The sequence below is a fragment of the Aythya marila genome (assembly GCF_965140915.1).
Source record: "Aythya marila genome assembly, chromosome: 3".
Lineage (NCBI taxonomy): Eukaryota > Metazoa > Chordata > Aves > Anseriformes > Anatidae > Aythya > Aythya marila.
In genome coordinates, this window is record NC_139044.1 from 41,826,400 (window position 1) to 41,844,682 (window position 18,283).

The 18,283-nt window shown below is 43.0% G+C and overlaps 1 protein-coding gene across 2 annotated transcripts in view; it reads left to right on the forward strand.

The window, feature by feature from the left end:
- Positions 1–3,058: 3,058 nt before the first annotated feature.
- Positions 3,059–18,283, forward strand: part of SIPA1L2 (signal induced proliferation associated 1 like 2) — a 141,483-nt gene continuing 126,258 nt past the window's right edge. For both annotated transcript variants that reach the window (XM_082757623.1, XM_082757624.1), the window contains exon 1: positions 3,059–3,266. The gene's annotated coding sequence lies outside the window, so the exon portion shown is untranslated. The remainder of the gene's footprint in view (positions 3,267–18,283) is intronic.

Here is an 18,283-nt window from a genome sequence, read left to right on the forward strand (position 1 = left end):
CGACCTTAGCTCCAGCCTGCGGATGGCTCCGTGATTCACAGGGAGGGCACGAAGCCAGCGGCTGCCTCCTGCTGCTGCCCACAGCTTCCCTCTGGTGTGACCAGGGGGAGCCGAGGGTGCTCCAAAGGCCAGGCTTTCCAGAGCACCTCACCCCATTCACTGCATCCGAAAATAACTGAGCCATGTCAGCGGAGAGATGTGAGAGTGAGATGACATCTTTAGGCATCGGTGAGATCTTGTGCTCAGCGCCTACTTGCTTCATCCAGATTCTAGGCTTGCGCCCAAGGCTGAGGAAACAAACCTGAACTTTCTTCAGCTTGCCTGTTCCTGAGCGCCTTGTGTCAGCAGAACATGCCTCATCATGTGGCTACCGGATGTTTTCTCCACCTCCTGCACCGCATCCAGGGATCCCACTCTGACCCACTTCCCCAGCTCCGACCCACTTCCCCAGCAACGAGTGGAAAAGTCCACTTTTGGTTTTAGATTTGTCTTTACATCACTGGAAACAAACAGCCTGTAGGAGGTGTTGAAACAACTCCCTGAGTGTTAAAAGTGTCTGAGGACTGGCTTCATTGTGGCTGAGCTGGGCAGGCATTGCACCTATTTGAAATTAAATGTGAGGGGGTGAGGTGAAGACATTGCAGGAAAAGCTGGCACCCCTCTTAATCAGAGCTGGGGCCTGTGGGACATCTTCCGCCTTACTTCTGTATGCTTTCTGGCCACTACCTGAACTCTTACAATGCACCCTGGATCATACCACCAAGGGCTGGACTGTTCTGCTGTAAGCAACTTATCCCAAGGCGAGTGTCCTTTACTAGAAAGTTCAAGTAAAATACATGCAACCTGGAAGAATTAGAAACTTAAAGGAAAATTGGTCGTCGTCTTTCTCTGTACCCTTTTCAGTTACATTTTAATATTTCTCAGTTTTCAGTTTGGGCAGGGGATTCCTCTTATCCTGTTTGCTTTTGTGCTCCAGAGGCTTGAACAGCCCTTTGCTATTTCAAGAAGCTCCTGTTTACCTCCATTCACCTGTGTTCTGCTTTCTGGCCCTTGTTCTTCTCTTGTTGACTCCCTGAGGGTACACAGATGGTAGCCTGGAAGCCAAAAGGAATGATACTGAGGGCGTGAGAGTGGGAGAGAGGGGAAAAAAAAAAAAGGAAAAGAAGGAAAGGAAAAAAAAAGGAAAGGAAAAGAAAGAGGGAAAAAAAAAAAAACAAAACAGTGATTGCAGAAAGCCTTCAGACTCCTCTCACAGCAAAACCCTAATACATATCAGTGTGCTGGATCTTGTCAAGGTGCAGGTAATGTTTAATTTTGGGAATGCAACCGAAACACATTTGGCTTGCTGGCTGTAATCGTTTCGACCTGTGAAGTGAGGTAGCAACAGTAAGGTAGCATGATGCCATCGCAAAGCGCGTTCAGTCAGCTGAGAAGTCTCTCTCTCTCTCTTCACATGCTGTGCCACAGTCAGCCTGATCCTCACTGGTGGGCGGCAGCCTCAGAGGCACCACATCGGCAGCATATGTAAGTGTTTCTCGTCTCCAAATTAAGCCCTGTGACATACTTCACCCTACATGCAGGAAGGAGTTAATCTCACCGCTGCGGTCTGGTAGGGATCGAGCAGCATTTTTTCATTTGGTAAGGAAATGCCGTGACTTACAGATAACTTCAGCCCAATGTTGTTTCAGCGTAGTGTTCTTTGGGATTGCAGTTGGAATATGCTTGGAGGAAGCCGATTTGCATCCAAAGTGCTTTATAAAACGAGTCTTTAAGATAAAACCCAGTAAGTAAATGCAAATGTTGTTCTTAGCGCACAAAACACCACGGCTCTGCTACCTGTTCGTGCAGCGCCGTACCCACCTTCCTCAGCTCGCACGGGAACCGCAGCCAAGCTGAGAACGGAACAGTTCAGCCGCACTGACGAGCCAGGCTGCAGAAAATCAGCCACAGCCGGGGCAGGTCAGTCAGTCACCGAGCAGGCAGCACCGGCAACAAGCAGCGAGCGGAGCACAGCCCCGGCGCAGGGGACACCTAGCGGCGGCTGGCAGCGCCCGCTGCAAGGGGAGCTCCTGACTGAGGGGGCAGCCCGTGCTCCGCATCGTTCCGCTGGCGTTTCTTTCCTCCGCTAGTTCTTAAATAAAGCGACCTTCCAGGAAGGATACCACCTATAACATCATTTTGTTTGTTTGTTTATTTATTTATTTATATATATTTTTTTTTCCTGAGGCAATAACATTATTCCCCCGTGGTCTTGCCCCTGTGCAGAAATAACCGGCTGCCCAGCTGGGCGGGCGGCTCGGAAGAGGAATGGCAGCACTCAGACGTGTTATTTCGACCCAAAAAGTAACGCTGCCGTGGGTATCCGAGCGCTAAGCGATGAGAGTAGTCACGCTTGCCAGGGTTGTTAAGATAAACTGATGGCTTAAAGTTTGTTCCACCGACCAGCCCGCGTGAAGCTGTGCTTAGGTGTACGAGTGTGGATGTGCTTAGGTGCGCGTTAGGGGAGCGGTTAAGCACAATAACCCCAAATTCGGCCGGCCTCGGGCGTTCTGCACCTTGACTGTACGCTCGGGCAGCCCCTGCCCGCTGAGCCCAGCGCAGGGCGGGCAGCGAGGAGAGGCTCCCAGCCGCCGTGTGCGTGGCAGCGGGCCCCGGGATCGCAGACACGGCCTCCCGCAGGACTTTAATAGGGAAATTTAGGGAAATTTAGGGAAATTCGAGCGCCCACACCGGGCTCGGGTGCGCAGGGACAGAGCTCGGAGCCGGCACCGCTCGCAGCACCTCAGGCTCGGGGCTGCGGGCACGGCCCCCCCCCCACCTGCCGCCCGCTCCCTCACAGGGCAGGGCGAAGGCGGGGCGGGGCCTTGCGCGACAGCCCCACTGACCAATGAGAAACCAGCTTTCCCCAGGGGCCGAGCCGGCGGAGCCAACGGCGGGGAGGGGCGGGGCTTGTGGGCGGGGAGGCGGGGGGCGAGGCCCCGCCCCCGCCCTCCCCTCCCCGTCCGGCGGCTGGGGCGCACTCGGCAGCGAGCGGCGGGCAGAGCGCGAGCGGTGCCGGGGGGCGCGGGAGCAGCACCGGCAGCAGCAGCGGTTGCAGCGGTTGCAGCAGCAGCGCGCGACCCCAACGGCCGCTCCCCCCCGCCCGGCTCCGTTAACGGCTCCTCCTGCGGGAGGGGGGCGGTGAAGGGGAGCCGGGCAGCGGAGCCCCGCGGGCCATGGGGGTCCCGCGGCCGCAGCAGGCGCAGGCAGGGCAGCGGCAGCGGCAGGTAAGGACGGGGCGCCCCGCTCCCCGCACTGCCGCCTCGGGGCGCCTCGGGGCTGGGGCTGGGGCCGGGGCTGGGGCTGGGGCCGGTCCGGAGCGAGCAGCCCCGGGGGCTGCGGAGCCCTCCCGGGGGGGACCGGGGGCTCGGGAGCGGGGGTCGCGGGCGGTCCCGGCGGCGCTGCCCCGAAGTTTGGGTGCCCGCAGCTGGGGGCTGAGCCCGGGGGGAGCTGGCGGAGCTCGGGGGGCCCGGCCCCTCGGCTGGGAGCGAGTTTTGGGGGTTCTGCCGCGGGGAGCGGGTGAAGTTGGGAGGGAGGCGCTGGTGTTGGTGCGCCCCGGCTCTTTTGTGTGCGGTCCCTGCTTCGGGAAGTTAACGCTAGATGGCTTTCTTCTCTCAGCTATCCGCCGGGGAAGGCGAGCGTGTAATCCGCTTCTGCAGCCCGCTGCTCCGGCGTTTGTCTCTGCTTTTTTTTTTTTTTTTTTTTTTTTCCCCTTCATGTGAACAGTAAGCTGCCTTCCTGAGCGGCTCAGCGCTGGTTAGACCCGAGCAGAACTTAAAGTTTGCCTGCGAGCTGATGCAGTTCAGCCCTTTCATTAGTTCAGCTGCTTACAGGCATCGTTTTGTATGTGCACGACCAATACCTAAAGGAAGCTTGCTGAGTTGCAGTATAGTTCTGAAAACCCTCAGGTTCCTTTAAAGGAAGGCAGCTGGATAGGAAAGGCTGAAAATGTAAAGAAACAATGCTATCGGCTCGGTTATTGCATAGTTTGTTGGACTTCATTTTAGAAAGAACCCTAATAGATAAACAATCTTGCTGCACTTTTTTTTTTTTTTTTTTTAATTTCTTTCTTTCTTTCCCCTAGATTTTGTGCCTAGCTATGTTGGACTGAAATCTTTTGGAGTTGGGTTCAGGCACACGGTGCATCACAGCCTGCTAGGTATCAGAAAGCCAGGGCCTGATGCTTTATTAGTTTATTTCTTCTGTCCTTCCAAAACTGTCCCTGCTGTCACTGGAGTGCCAGATTTGCTCCTCGTTTGTTTCTTAGGTAGTAGCTCTGAAACACTCGAGTCTTAAACTTGATCTCTGAAATATCTTTTATTATTAATGCAAAAATGTTTAAATCATCAAGAGCTATGATGCATTACCATACAAAAGTTGATTTATAATTTATGTAGCACTCGTATAAGGCAAGATCACAGAGAGGTCTCTGAACGTGTTGTCTTGGTGTTGCATGCCCAGTGGGTTACCTTACCAGGTCACGCAGCACTTTAGGTATGACAAGGAGTAGTTGCTTGTAAGGATGCCAGGCTGTTTCACCAATCATATTGGATCAATTAAAGATGTCACTCATAGATGCCGAGGGTATAATGTGAAACCCAGAACTAAACAAAAGCTCAATCTTTCCCTAGCTGGTATTTGCTTACTGTGCAAATCAAGGAATTTTAAAGGTTTCTGTGCTGTCATCCTGAAAGAAAGATAATATGGTATGTTCTGTAGACATGTACTGATATGTACTATTACTTAAGTACATTGTGAAATGCTTTTGGAAATGACAAGAGTCAAGGAACTAAGCGAGGCAGTGGTTAAACAGGCAAAAACACCCCTTCCTTTTCTTGATGACCTTTACGAGTGAACCAAGGCACTTCTTTCATCACTGTCAGCTTCATGTTGGATGTGGTAGTCGGGCATTGCCCCTAGGATTGCGTGCAGAGCAGCAGTTCTACCTGCAGGAGAGAACAAGTATCTTCTCCTTGCCTTAGCTGCTGGGATTCAGATTACATTTAGATGGCTGGATGTTAAAATATTTCCAGGAGCTTCATGCTGTATACTTATCAGTGATCTAGTTTAGTAATAACGAGTGAGAAATGCAATGTTAATATGAAAATGTAAGATACCTGCTACTGATTGTGGAAAGAGGGTGGGGTGCTGGGTTATCTAGTTTCTCACTGTAGTTATCCAAGATTATCAACAGTAGCCATACTGACAGCTTGAAATGTCACGATTTGATGAGTGTTCCCTTCTCTTTCCTTGCGATTTTTGCTTTTCAGTTTAAAGTGTTGTACTTTGTCTTACGTTTGTGTTCAGACTTGACTGGTGTTTGGGTAAGCTGCACTGTGAATCAGCGAGGGAAAGAGGAGGCGGCAGTGTTTGTTATTTGCTATGGTGCTGCACTCATAGTCAAAAATTTTGATATGCTAGATAGTATTCAATGCTTTAAAACATTACTTCTTATAAATTGGCATTGGTCTTAACTTTACCTCTACTTTCAAGGGAAATTTCATCCTCTTATAAACGTGGCTAGTTCATGAAGTTTAGGCTGGGGTGCTCCTTACAGGGTCTTTCTGCCCTGTTTTTTCTGACTGAGTTGTTCTGGGGAATTACTGTGATAACTGTCTACCAAATCTGAGAATCCAGTGCCAAGTATTCATTAAGACTGTTGCAGTATATACCTCTGATCAGGAAATTAGTTTTTAGTAGATGGAAAAGTATGTGTAACACTTATTTTGAAAATACTCTATTTTTTGTTTTTGTACAGATTACATTAAGAATAACACTAATTCCTTGTGACACTGACCAGTGATGCCATACAACTGTTTATATATATATATATATATATATATATAAATGCTAGGACTTCATGTGAATTAGCAGTCTTCCTTTTTTTGTAGTTTACTATGAAACAGTGAACTTAAATATCTGATTTACTCTCTCAGTATCAAATGAGAGAGATCCTGCCTTCCTTTGTGGTAAAGCACAGACCCTGGGTTTAAACCCATTTCTAGGCATAACTGAATAAACCAGAGATTGGGAGGGATGATTATGGTTGGTGATACTCCTCTAGTTTTAACTAAAGACAGGACAGCAGTAGGTAGAAATGTCATTGGGATTATTTTGCACCAGAGTTCTTAACTAGAACATATGTAGACTCTTGTTTGGATCATGAAAGTGTAATTACATCAGCAGTTAGCTACTCATGGCTTATAACTGGATTCCAGCTTTCTGTAGTTTTTCGAATAATGATCAGCTCATACATAATTAAAGGTCTTATTTAAAGTGTGTCTTGAATCCTTATGGAGATAATCTCCTGAGCATGTAATAAACGTAAGCAGCTGCTGTCCCATCTTCTTGAACCTGTGAGCAAGAAGCCTTATTGGGTCTGCTGTGAAGCATTTTAAGAACGGTAATGTTTGAAAGGAAGTAGACATTTATTTTAGATACCGGCATCTGGGGATCTGTATTCCTTAAGAAAATGACGTTCCTCACTTTAGTATAAAGCTTTCTCTTTTTTCTCAAAGCTAAGAGATATGATGTAGAAAGATACTGCAGTGGGAGGAAGGAATCCCTGGGATGTACGCGAATCCAGAAGAAGGCAGGAGGAGAGGTAGTAAATTGTGCTGTAGTAGCTAGGAAGCTGGAAGGTGGCAGTAGCTGAAGTTGTCATGTCTTTCCCCTCCCCCTCAGCAGCTTGGCAAATTCAGATGCTCAAATGAAATTCTGAGCACAGAGCTTGGAGTTTTGCCATTGACTTTGATTCTTTTCTTACATAATGTCTTCATTTGTTGTCCTGCATCCTGCAGAGTGACATAGCCAGCTTTGCAGACATTACTGTAATCCTCCTATGCTGCTTGCCGTTCTTCCTTCTTTTCCCTCTCCCTCCATGCCCTCTTCCCACGAATTCTCCCTGGCACCGTGGCTGTTGACTGCGATAATGCCTGCCTGCTACCTCATCTTTTAGGTAGGCTTTTGAATCATAGGTGTTTCAAAATCCAACTTCTCAGGTTTACGTGATATAAAAATGATTTGAAGGGATTCGTGTCAGAGGACACATAATACAGATAAAAAGCTCTGATACAAATCAACAACTTGTGCTTCCATTTCCCTTTTGGTTCACCAACCTTTATTTTAACCTTGATACAATCTATGATGAAATTATGGAACTGCTTTTACAGGTAACATAAACAGCAGATTACAGTACCTAATAAAATGTACCCATAAGGACAGCTACCCCCAAAACACTAGAGGCTTTGTGGAAGTAAATTAAATAGAATTAGAATGTTTTCAAAACCTAATGTATGCTATTGAACTCACTCAGAAGTTGTTTTCTCTTTTGTTTGTGCATGCATGTTTTTTGATACTTGTTTTCTCTGTATATATGAGAGAGAATCTGGACCACTGTATAATACTCTTATTTTGTCTTCCATGTTTTTTTTTTTTAATATTTATTTCCATCAACTCTGGTAAATTGTGTAAGGATCTGAGAACTAAGTGGCAATTAAGAGAGGTGAGAACAGGAGGGGGACTAAGATGAGAATACAGCTTTCTACAGATGTTATAAATGCATATAGTGTTAAAACCCTTGTGTGTTTTCTTTCCCCTCACTTGGGGGAGTAAAAAGTCCTGCAATTAATGCATAGTTAGCAAAACTGGCTCTGGAAAAGAGTGTGTGTACTCTCTCTCATGTTTTTTGGAGGAGGCCTTTGTGAAAGATATGGAATTTCAGTCTGTGGTCTTTTTTTCTGTTTGTTTTGCTTGTTTATTTATTCACTTTTTCATCTGAGAGCTGTGGGTTACCTAATCACACTCTTCTTCTCTGGTTGTTTTCATTTGTGGTTTTCAGTTCAATACTAGTTAGTTCCTACTTTTAGATACCTAAAGAACATTCAAGGAAACAAGCACCACCAAGTATTTTTCTAGACTCTCAGCGTTGAAAATGAATACTTGACATGCTTTAGTGTGAAATCTCATTGCAATGCCAGTGTGACATAAAGTGGAAACAAAGTGAAAAAATGTGGCTGTGTACATGCATACATCTGCATGCCTAATGTGCATATCATATATATGGGTGCAAACACACTATACGTCTTGCTTATTGTAGTGGCCAGCTGCTCTGGAAGAATTGGGAGCAGTTTAAGGTGACCAGGTTATCTTGCTGTTCGGCTGTAGTAAAGTGAGCCTTTGTGAGGTTGTCAGGACAACAGCTTATTATTATTGTTCCTAGTGTGTTGGGTTTTTTTCCTCTATAGCAATGAAGGGAGCCGTTTCAAAGAGGGTTGTGTTGCCACGCAAGGATTGCCAGCTGTGATTTGGGTTCAGCAGGATGCTCTGGGTTTGTCATGTAAAAATTCTAATTGATGATGAATGCAAACCCAGTGTGAGAATAATTTTGTTCATTGGACTAATGCAAAACAACCCATTGTATTTACAAACCCACGGCCTATTTTCTCAGCAGTGTTGTCATTACTCCTCTGTTCTCTTCCATTTGAGGCTTAGAGAAAAGCGTTTTATGTTTGACAGTATGGAACCTGTGGTAGGAGTTGAGAGAAGGCAGGAATTAGTTTAAGGCTATGCTATGTCAGTGAGCTCCAGTCTGATACTGGAAAGCTAACAAGTGAAACCACTGGGGACTGCTCAGTTTGTCATAGGTTCCATCAAAGTGTGGTATGAAATTGGTGCCTAATGATAAAACTACACAGTTGTTGTTCTAGTGTTGCCATTTTGAAGAGCTACTGTTCTTGTCACATGCTAAATGAGACACAGCTAGCTAAATGACTGGAAGGTGCTTCTCTGCACATAGCCAGTATATGCGGAGGTGCGGTAACTTGAACTGAAATCACTTTTAGGTTGTTGGTCTGTTCAGATGGGAGATGTGATTGTTCAACAAGGACAATTACATGAGGAAAAATTTCAAATAGCTTTGATTTTTTTTTTTTTTTTATTATTTCATAGAATGTGCTAACACATGGGTCTTGTTTTGGCACTTCCATGGTTCCCTCCCTTTATGTTGCTGATATCAAGAGACACCCAAGTCTGATCCCTAAATTCTTTGATCTGGGTTAAGCTATGTAAAACAACGAAATGGTGTCCAAATAGTTAAAATCCTTCATCAAACAGTAACTCGCTATTTCAAGTTCCTTTTTTTGGACAACTGTCTATTCACTGAATAATTTGACAGAGATACCATAGGCAGTTGTAGGAACTGCCTGACAGAATCAGAACCTATTGGGATAAACCTGTGAATACTTAGATCCTTTCTCCCTTACCTGGCAGTTGGTCTGGAGGTGGCTGTCTTCCCCCTCTCAGATTTTCTGCTGTTCTGCAACTTTCCTGGTATATTTGTCTCTTTTCAGGCACGCAGCCTTGTTTGCATAGGAAACAATTCCATCTTTTTGAAGACTGAGAGAGGTAAACACAATGGTCATTTTTAATCCACAGCAATGTGAGAACTGTTTTGCATGTTTCCACTTTTCTTCAGATGTAGAATTTCACCAGCTTGCAAAGGAGACAGGACAGGTGAGATTGTATGAACTGGGTGAGAGCTGTGAAGGTGGTTGCTCAGAGTGACACACCAAAAAACAGACTAGCAAATACCAGTTGAGCTCCAGCAGAGTTTTCTAGATGTATTGAGGTTGCTGCTGTTAGGTCAGAGGGGCTTGCTGGAATTCTGAACTTCTGTTAGTCTCTTATCCTAGATCCCTGAAAAATCATTATTGCTACTGGAGGCTTCTGAATGAAGTGCAAGCAGTGCTTTGCTAACCTAGGAGTTTGAGATTTGATAGTTCTGACAATGTTGTTGTTTCTTACCGACTTCACAGAATCTTAGAAGCACAGAATGGTTTGGGTTGGAAGGGACCTTAAAGACCACCTGGTTCCAACCCCCTGCCATAGGCAGGGACACCTCCCACCAGTCCAAGTTGCTCCAAGCCCCATCCAGCCTGGCCTTGAACACCTCCAGGGATGGGGCATCCACAGCTTCTCTGGGCAGCCTGTGCCAGGGCCTCACCACCCTCTGCATGAAGAGTTTCTTGCAAACATCTACAGTAAATCTCCCCTCTTTTAGTTTGAAACCATTACCCCTTGTCCTATCACTATCTGCCAGTATAAAATGTCTCTCTCCATCTTCTTTTTTGTTGTTGTTTTTTTTTTTTATAAGCTCCCTTTTAGTACTGGAAGGCTACTCTAAGGTCTCCCTTAGAAGAGTAAGACATCTCTTCTCCAGGCTAACCATCCCCAGTTCTCTCAGCCTTCCTTTGTAGGAGAGCTCCAGCCCTAATGGATGACTTGGGACACCTTGTACTTTTTCTCTGTGGTTGTGTAATTTTTTTCCTAATTAAATTCCTGTAAGTGTAATTACTCATGTGTTGTGTTTTTTTTTTTTTTTTTTTTTTTTTCAAATCTTGCTGAGTCAAACAAGCTCCAAAAAATCTTGAGGTGGAGGGAGGAGTTTCACAGTGTGATTGCGTAAAGCTTATTTCATTAGAAAATAGTTCTTAGAAATAACTGACCATTCTTTACATCATACTGTTCTGCAGCAATAGATACTGCATTCTGTAATGACTTTTAGTTTCAACTTTACTGCTGCATTTTTATGTACTGTTAAATATATAAGATTATACTCATGCTGTCAATGTATAGTGTGCTGTTGTGCTTGGTAATGTGATACAAACTATGTCTTTGTGTGCACAAACCGTTAATTAGATATCTGCCTTGCTCTATGCCTAAGAAAATTTTGTGGCTGCATATTAAATATGGATATTTACATATATGCATAGTAACACTCTTTCCTCCTAGGAAAGATGTTCATTGTTAATGTTTTTTCTCATTCTCGTGTAGACTACCCAGCTGTGTCAGTGTTCACTTGTTTTACTACATTCAGTATTCCTGTAGGTCAGCGGTGTTAAAGCTGCACCTTAGAGATTCTTCTGAATCACGTCTTTTCTTACCAGCTGCTTCAGCCACATCTCTTAGCACAGTCATTTGTGGCAGCTACAGGAATAACTGTGGGAAAAGTAATGATAAGATGTATCTAAAATAAGTTAGAACCTCCTCGCTGTGATTTAACATCAGGTAACCAGGTAGGAAAAAAACAAATACGAAGCAAAAAAAGACCCACACCACTAAACGAACCATTCTTCTTTGACTCCCAGCAAGTGTTGCCTGACTTCTAGTCAGCTGTGGGGGCCACTATGAAAATTTCCTCAACTAGAAGTCCACTAAGTAGAGGTCAACATATCTGCTGCAGCTTCATATGAAATAATCAATTACATGGCTCAAGAATTTTAATTTCTGAGTAATTATGCTTTGTTTGCTGTAGTGCGAACTCTTTCCCATTGCATTATTCATGGATAAGGGGGATAATGCATTTTGGTTTCTTATCTTGGGTGGTGAAATTTAGTGTTTCTCTTCAGGGACTTATAAGCATATTCTTCTTCATCCCTATGTTTTCTTTGCTAAGAGTAAGAAATCTAGTGTAATTGTTGTTTTTTTCCTTCTTCTTTTTTTTTTTTTTTTTCCTAAACAATCATTAAAATAGCCTTCTGTGAAGTCCCTGAGTATCTTTTAAATAATCTTTATCAGTAGTTCTGGGAGCTTTCTGTGTATTGCTGACACAATAAGTTCTATCAGGTTAGATTTAATATTGCTTATGACAGTTTGCCCATCATCTACCTTGATGTTTATCCAGGCTTCTCGCACAATTTTCACAGCATCTGCGTAACCAAATTATAGCGTTATGTTTTGGATGGGAAGGTTAGAAGAATGAGACAGTGGCTGGACTGTCAGGCTCAAAAAATTTGCAGTTAGTGGTTTGTATGCTGCCTGGAGATCAGTTACAAGTGGACAGGGACCTATCCTGTTTTGTACCTTTATCTGACCTGGAGGAGATGAAGCCTATCCTCATCAAATTTGTAGGTGACATCTGACTTCGGGAGTCATTGGCATGGTTGAGGACAGTGCTCTGTGATTTAGAGGCTGGAGGAATGAACCGTAACAAACCTTGTGGCATTCAACAAGGATAAATGCGAGTTCTCATGCCTGGGGTGGGAGAGTCTCTTGTCACAGTATCGCCTGGGGGCTGCCTGCCTGGGAAGCAGCCTTGCTGAAAATGACCTGTGCGCTGATGGATGTGTCAGCATGTCTCTGTCTTCTGGTGGCAACACATTAAGCTGGAGGACCAGGAGGTTGTCAGCATTCAGCATTCCTTAGACTGCACTGGGTGTATCACATCCAGTTTTGATTCCTCAAGTACATGAGAAAGATTGATTAAACTAAAGCTAACACAGTGGCTGGACACTGAAATGATGGGCTGGAGAACATACAGAGAGGCTGAGAGAGCTGGGTCTGCATAGCTGAGACGACAAAGTTTGGGGGGGACTCAACAGCTGCCTTGTGATACCCAAGAAGAGGTTAGTAGGACAGGGGCAGGTCCTTCAAGTGGAAAGGAGGTGGTCCTTTAAGGAGGATAGGAGATGACAGTGCTCATAATCTAGAACAGGTGAGGTTCTGATCTGGCATTAGGAAGCAAAATTCACCTCGAGGACTAGGGGGATGGAAACAGGTAGTGCAGACAGGCAGTGGAAGCTACATACTTTACAGTTCTTAACACCAGACTGGACAAAGGCCTAAGCGAGTTTGTCTGAATCCAGTGCTTTGAGCAGGATGTTCAGTTAGATGATATCCTGAGGTACCATCCAGTGTGAATTATTCTGTGAAATACTACTTTTTATTTTTATTTTTTTTTTAATGTTAGTTGGTCTGATAATTGAGAATTTTAGTTGATGCTCCACTCTACTGTTTCTACTTCATTTGTTATAGTACAGAAATATTCTGTACTATGATGTTGGGAAGATTTTGTTATTAGTCTAAGACAAAGACTATATGAGTACAAAATACACTGTTTAAATCAGTTGACGAGAATTCCCAAATTATTGGCAGTCAAATATTTTATAACTATGATCCGTACAAAAGAATAAGCACTTAAAGAAAATAGCATCCATTCAGGTTCTGCTTCAGATACTCATTGCTGGCCTTGTCACTGAATTCTACATCATGATCAGCAATACTGGAATTTGAATGTGTGAACATCTATTGAGTTTTTCAATAGGATTTCTTCCAAAAGATTGTTTTGCTCTTAAAGAGCAGGACAATACCAGTTTGAAATTGGCTCTCAGCCAGTGAAGCTACATTTGTATCCTTTTGCTCTGACTGCTAATTTTACTATTGTGCAACTTCTGATAATCTGTGCTGGAGTTATCCATATGACTGGGAAAAAAAATGGTGTGATGTCATTATTTAAAAATCTAAAAGTGGTTCAGCTCTGCAAGCAGCTGCTGCTTATACCTTCTTGTGTTTAGTCTTACCTCTTAGCTTCGTTAACGATAAACAACAGTCAGCAGAACCTCAGAAGATTGAGACAGTTCCTGTTCTTGCTCATCCAACTTCACAGTAATTATACTTATAAATATTTCTATGCTTACCAAACCATGAAACGGACCTTCAGATCTTTGTTTGTTTTTTGTATGCCATTTTATTAAGTGTTTAAAAATTCAGGGTTTTGTATAACATTCGGCTTCAGTATGAAGGAGATTGTAAATGCATGCTGAGTTAATCATAACAAACAGGAAAGGGAATGGAAAGAATTTCTTTTAGGGTGAAACTCCTTGAAGTTGAAATGACCCTGATAGTGCTTGTCACTTGACAGGGAGGGTTAGAATTTTTTTCTTAAAGGTGGGAAGGAATCTCTCTTGTTAACATTTGCATGGTATTGTGAAGGATAGGGAGAAACTCAGTCTGTCTTTTTGACTCATATTTTCAAGAAAAGGAGATGAAACTTTGTTTTTGTAACACTGATGGATCTCCAGAATTGTTGAATTTTAAGGTTGATCGTTGAATTGTTAAGGTCGGAAAAAACCTCCAAGATCATCTAGTCCGACCATCCCCCTACTACCAATGTTACCCACTAAACCGTGTCCCTAAGCACCACGTCCAACATCTACTTAAACACTGCCAGGGGTGGTGACAATATCATGGGTCTAGGTGATAGGTATAGATTGGCAGTCCTAGCCTGAAACCCTTTTTGCCTTTAACTCAGCTATTTGTTTACTTGTTGATCTGTTGCTTTAGTAAACAACTACATCACTGATCTTTCATAAATAAGCTGCACTCAATTCTGATTCAGTGATGGGTCGCTGTTCTTTTTTTTCTGTTTTTCTCCCATCTTGTACATGTAATGGAAGGATGTTCCAGAGATTTACTTTACTGAGGACTAGAACGTCCTGCTAAATTGTATATGGAACGCATGCTGAGATTGCAGCCTGTTTGTCAGTTTTTTTTTTTACCAGTATCTTTGTTAAGCCTACATACTTTTCCTTTCTTCCTGATAGAAGACAACTTGCTCAGTCAGACCTCACTTTTCTGAGGTAAAACTAGCCAAACTAACCAACCTTTAAACAAGGCAGATGTGTAGCTTGCTCCTGTGTGGTATGATGACAGGAAAACACGGCCCTTCTCTGTGCTTGTTCTGTTACCGTGCTTTTGTTATGGCTAGAAAGAACCTAAGTGACATTCTGCACAGTTTTACCTGTGGCAAATAAAGTGGTATTAAAGCATTATCTCTACCTGGAAATACTGTAGAATTGCATGTTCATGTTGAGCACAATGTCATGGTTATTCTTTCTGGTGTTTTTTGCTGATGAGCTACAAGACTGAATGACTTTGCACATTAATAATAAAAATAAAAAAAGTGGGGGGGGAAGAAAAAATGTTCCTTAAAACTTAGTTTACTCTTCTTGGTTACATTTTGACCTTCCTTTGCAGTACAAGTAGTTTCTAACTTCATGTTGGTGTTAAGGTAATTCTTGAAGATACAAAGAAGGACTGACTTCAAGATTGATCATTGGCTTCATCTAATGAATTGATTTAGTCCTAGCTTCTTTTCAGGAAAGTCAATTTTCTCTTGTTCTGTTCTCATTGTGGTGTCGTTATCAGGTACTTTCTTAGTTCCAGGTTGTATCAACAGCATTTCATATGCTGTTCTCATAACATTTTGCTGATCTAAGGAATCTTACTTCTATGTAGAGCTGTAGATCCTGAGCCAGATGCTCCTTGATGCTTGCAGAATCCCAGCTGATGCAGTAGTTCTTGTTGAGTTCCTAAATATATCAAGCATGGCTTGCGTGCCAAATGGTGATGGTATGGAGACACAAAATACAGTAGTAGCAGGATGTCATGCTACCCCACCTCAACAGTAGTTGAGTAATCCATGAAAATCAGCCTCTGAAATCAATATGGAACCATCTTGTCTTGAAAACGTTTGATTTGGCCCAGTTAATGTTGATTTAAAACATTCCTCCAGCTTTGATATGAATATAGAGATTTTACAAATCAATGCCTTAAGTGAAGGCATTTCACTTAAGCTTGCTATGTTGTTGCCTTTCAGTCCAGGGTCTTTCTAGCCACGTCCCTACAAAATGATTTTCCCAGACCATTTGTTTCAATGGGTAGAGTAAAATTGCTGAAGACCTACCTATTCATTTTGAGGACCTTAATTAGAGTGAAACATGTGCAGGAAAAACAAGGATGTTATGTTTGTCAGAAACGTGGTCCAAGATGCTTCTTGTCATCTTTAGCAATGGAAACAGTGAAATATAAATGCCATTCGAAAATATAAATTACTCCATAGAAAAAATATACATCTGCTATTCTTTTCATGTGATGGTTGTGAAGAGCATTGTCCCTATTTTGTCGGATATTGGCAGTTTATGAAACAGCCCTTTTCTACTCTGCAGAGAAAAGATATATGGCATGGCAGTTTTCCATGTCAGAATCTGGAATGTTGCGCTTATTAGAAACTTTCAGTGCCCTGAGAGAAATGCATAGAGCTGTGAGTCATAGTCATACTTCTAAGCTGTTGTTTTTGGAGAATGTTTGAAACCATTGCTTGCAGAGGCTGATGCTTTCTTTTGCAGTATTTTTCTGAAAACTATGAAGGAATATAGGGAGGAAAAACAGTGTGCTCAGTCTCTGGTGCAGTACCAGCTACCTTGGAAACTATTAGCAAGTTAGTGATCTTTTTTTTTTTTTTTTTTTTTTTTTGAAGTGTTGCACTTCTGGAGAAGCAGAAAGGAGGAGGAGAAAGAAGGTAGGATAGCATAGCGAGAAGTCTTATGGTTTTCTTGTGAATAATGAGAAGACAAAGTGCTCATCAAACAGCTAATACACTGTGGGAAAATTCTACTTTCAAAGTACTGTTTCCGCAATACTTTGACTTTTTCCCTGTATGAAGTAACATGTACTTCTTTTTTTTTTTTTTTTTTTTTTTTTTTTTAAGAACAGGAAGAATAATTTAAGCTGAACTTTAAGTCATTATTTTCTTCCCTGCTTTGTGCTATTGCACATGCACAAAGGGGAAGATGACTAAGGGGAAGGCTGCGTAGACAGTATCATGTGCACAACAATTTAATGTGTGTAGAGCAAAGGGGTGTAAGAGTGGGAACTTAACACTAGTTGCTAACTAATGTTAATTGTTCCGATAATATTAAATATATATTCAGATGGAAGTGACTTTTTTTTTCCTAGCCCATAGACTGCTGGAGGAGGCAAAAGGGGCTTGAGGTGCTGGAAAAGGAGGAAAGGTGGAGAATGCTTGGGTGGAAGCTGTGGGGTTGAACTTGTGTCCTTCTGTTCAGGCATTGATGACTTAAGGGAATAGCTGTCAGTCAGAGTTCTGCTTTCCATTCATTCCCCAGGAAACGCTTTTCTTCACCTCTTCCTTGAAGCAGGGGTTTTGGTACACACATGCTTTATCTCGCTTTCAAGTTGTTTTATTTAGCCATAGTGTTCTGTGTTTTGGTTTGCTTCTCCTCTCCCCTCGAGAAGGTAGTAATTTAAAGTCAGCTCATGTCCTAATGGGGTTACTTACTTGGGAATAAACTGATAGAAACTTGTTCCAAGCCTTTGGAGAGACAGTCTTGGGGAGAAACACTAAAACAAACTTGTAACTAATTACCAGTAGCCCAGGTGATTTATAGCAATAATATAAAAACTCTCATAGTTGAGCTGACCACAGTAAAACCTTGCAGTTATGAGATGTTACGAAACCTAAAACTTCAGCTTCTAATAAAATGTTTATGGCCTTCAACCTTTTTGGTAATAAATTTAAAAGAAAAAAACTGTTTAGAATACATTTTCTCCAAAACCGTAATAACATAATTTCCACTCTAATATTCTCCTCCTCCCACATGGTCTTTCCTTCTACAATAAAAGTCATTATGCTCTTCCCATGCTCTATTTTGTCTCCCACACCCCTGTACTGACTGCCATTACCCACTTGTGGAACAACAAAATCCCTTTTCTTCTTTGTTTCAGAAATGTGGGCATGTGGTATAACAGCATAACTCAAACCCTGGGTGCATTGGTGTGCCCCAAGGGGCAACATGTCTCTTGCCGGAGGGAGAGTGTGCCTCTTGCTGATGGCAGCTCAGGATCCCTTCTGGCTGGGAGTGTGCACTCTGACTCGATCCCTGCCTGCAAGGTTTCACACTTAGTGCTGCCACGAGGACGTGCTCTCAGCCCTGAGTAGGCCAAAAGCACAAGTTACCCCTTGGCCACTGGCAAGATAGGGGAATACCTTTTCCAGCCATGTCTTGTATGGGACTGGTTCAGTATGTAATGCAAGAAAATTCAGGGCAGAGAGAGGTGGTTTTTGCTGGCTTTGAATTCTTCTAATGATAGGATGTTCTTTTAATAAAGGAATAGGCAATAGTGTTTACTTTTTTTTTTTTTTTTTCTTGTTGAGAATGCTCTGTCCTTTAAAGCTTATGATTTTGTGTCTCATCAGTTACAGAAATTTTATTTCATTCACTGCAAGAGGTTCTGAAGATCAGGAAGTACATCTATAGGACACAAAGACAATGGCTATTTTTGGTTATTCCTAACTCAGCGGAGTTTAAGTGCTTAAACGCTTTTCAGAGTACAAATCTTAGCCTTTTCATTCCTATTTGGTACCTAGAGCATTAGTAACCTATATCACAGAGAATCTATTTTTAAATAAATATTGTCTGACCTTCAGGTATGGTGGTGACGAAAGCCTTGTGGGTCCCTTCCAACTCGGGATTTCTGTTTCGAAGCCTCTTGAGCTCTGTATGTCACCAACACCTTGAATATTTTGAAATGGGTTTTGTCTTTTGTAAACTCAGATTATTGTTGTTGCTATTTTGAAATGTCTAGCCTGGTACATATAGTTAGT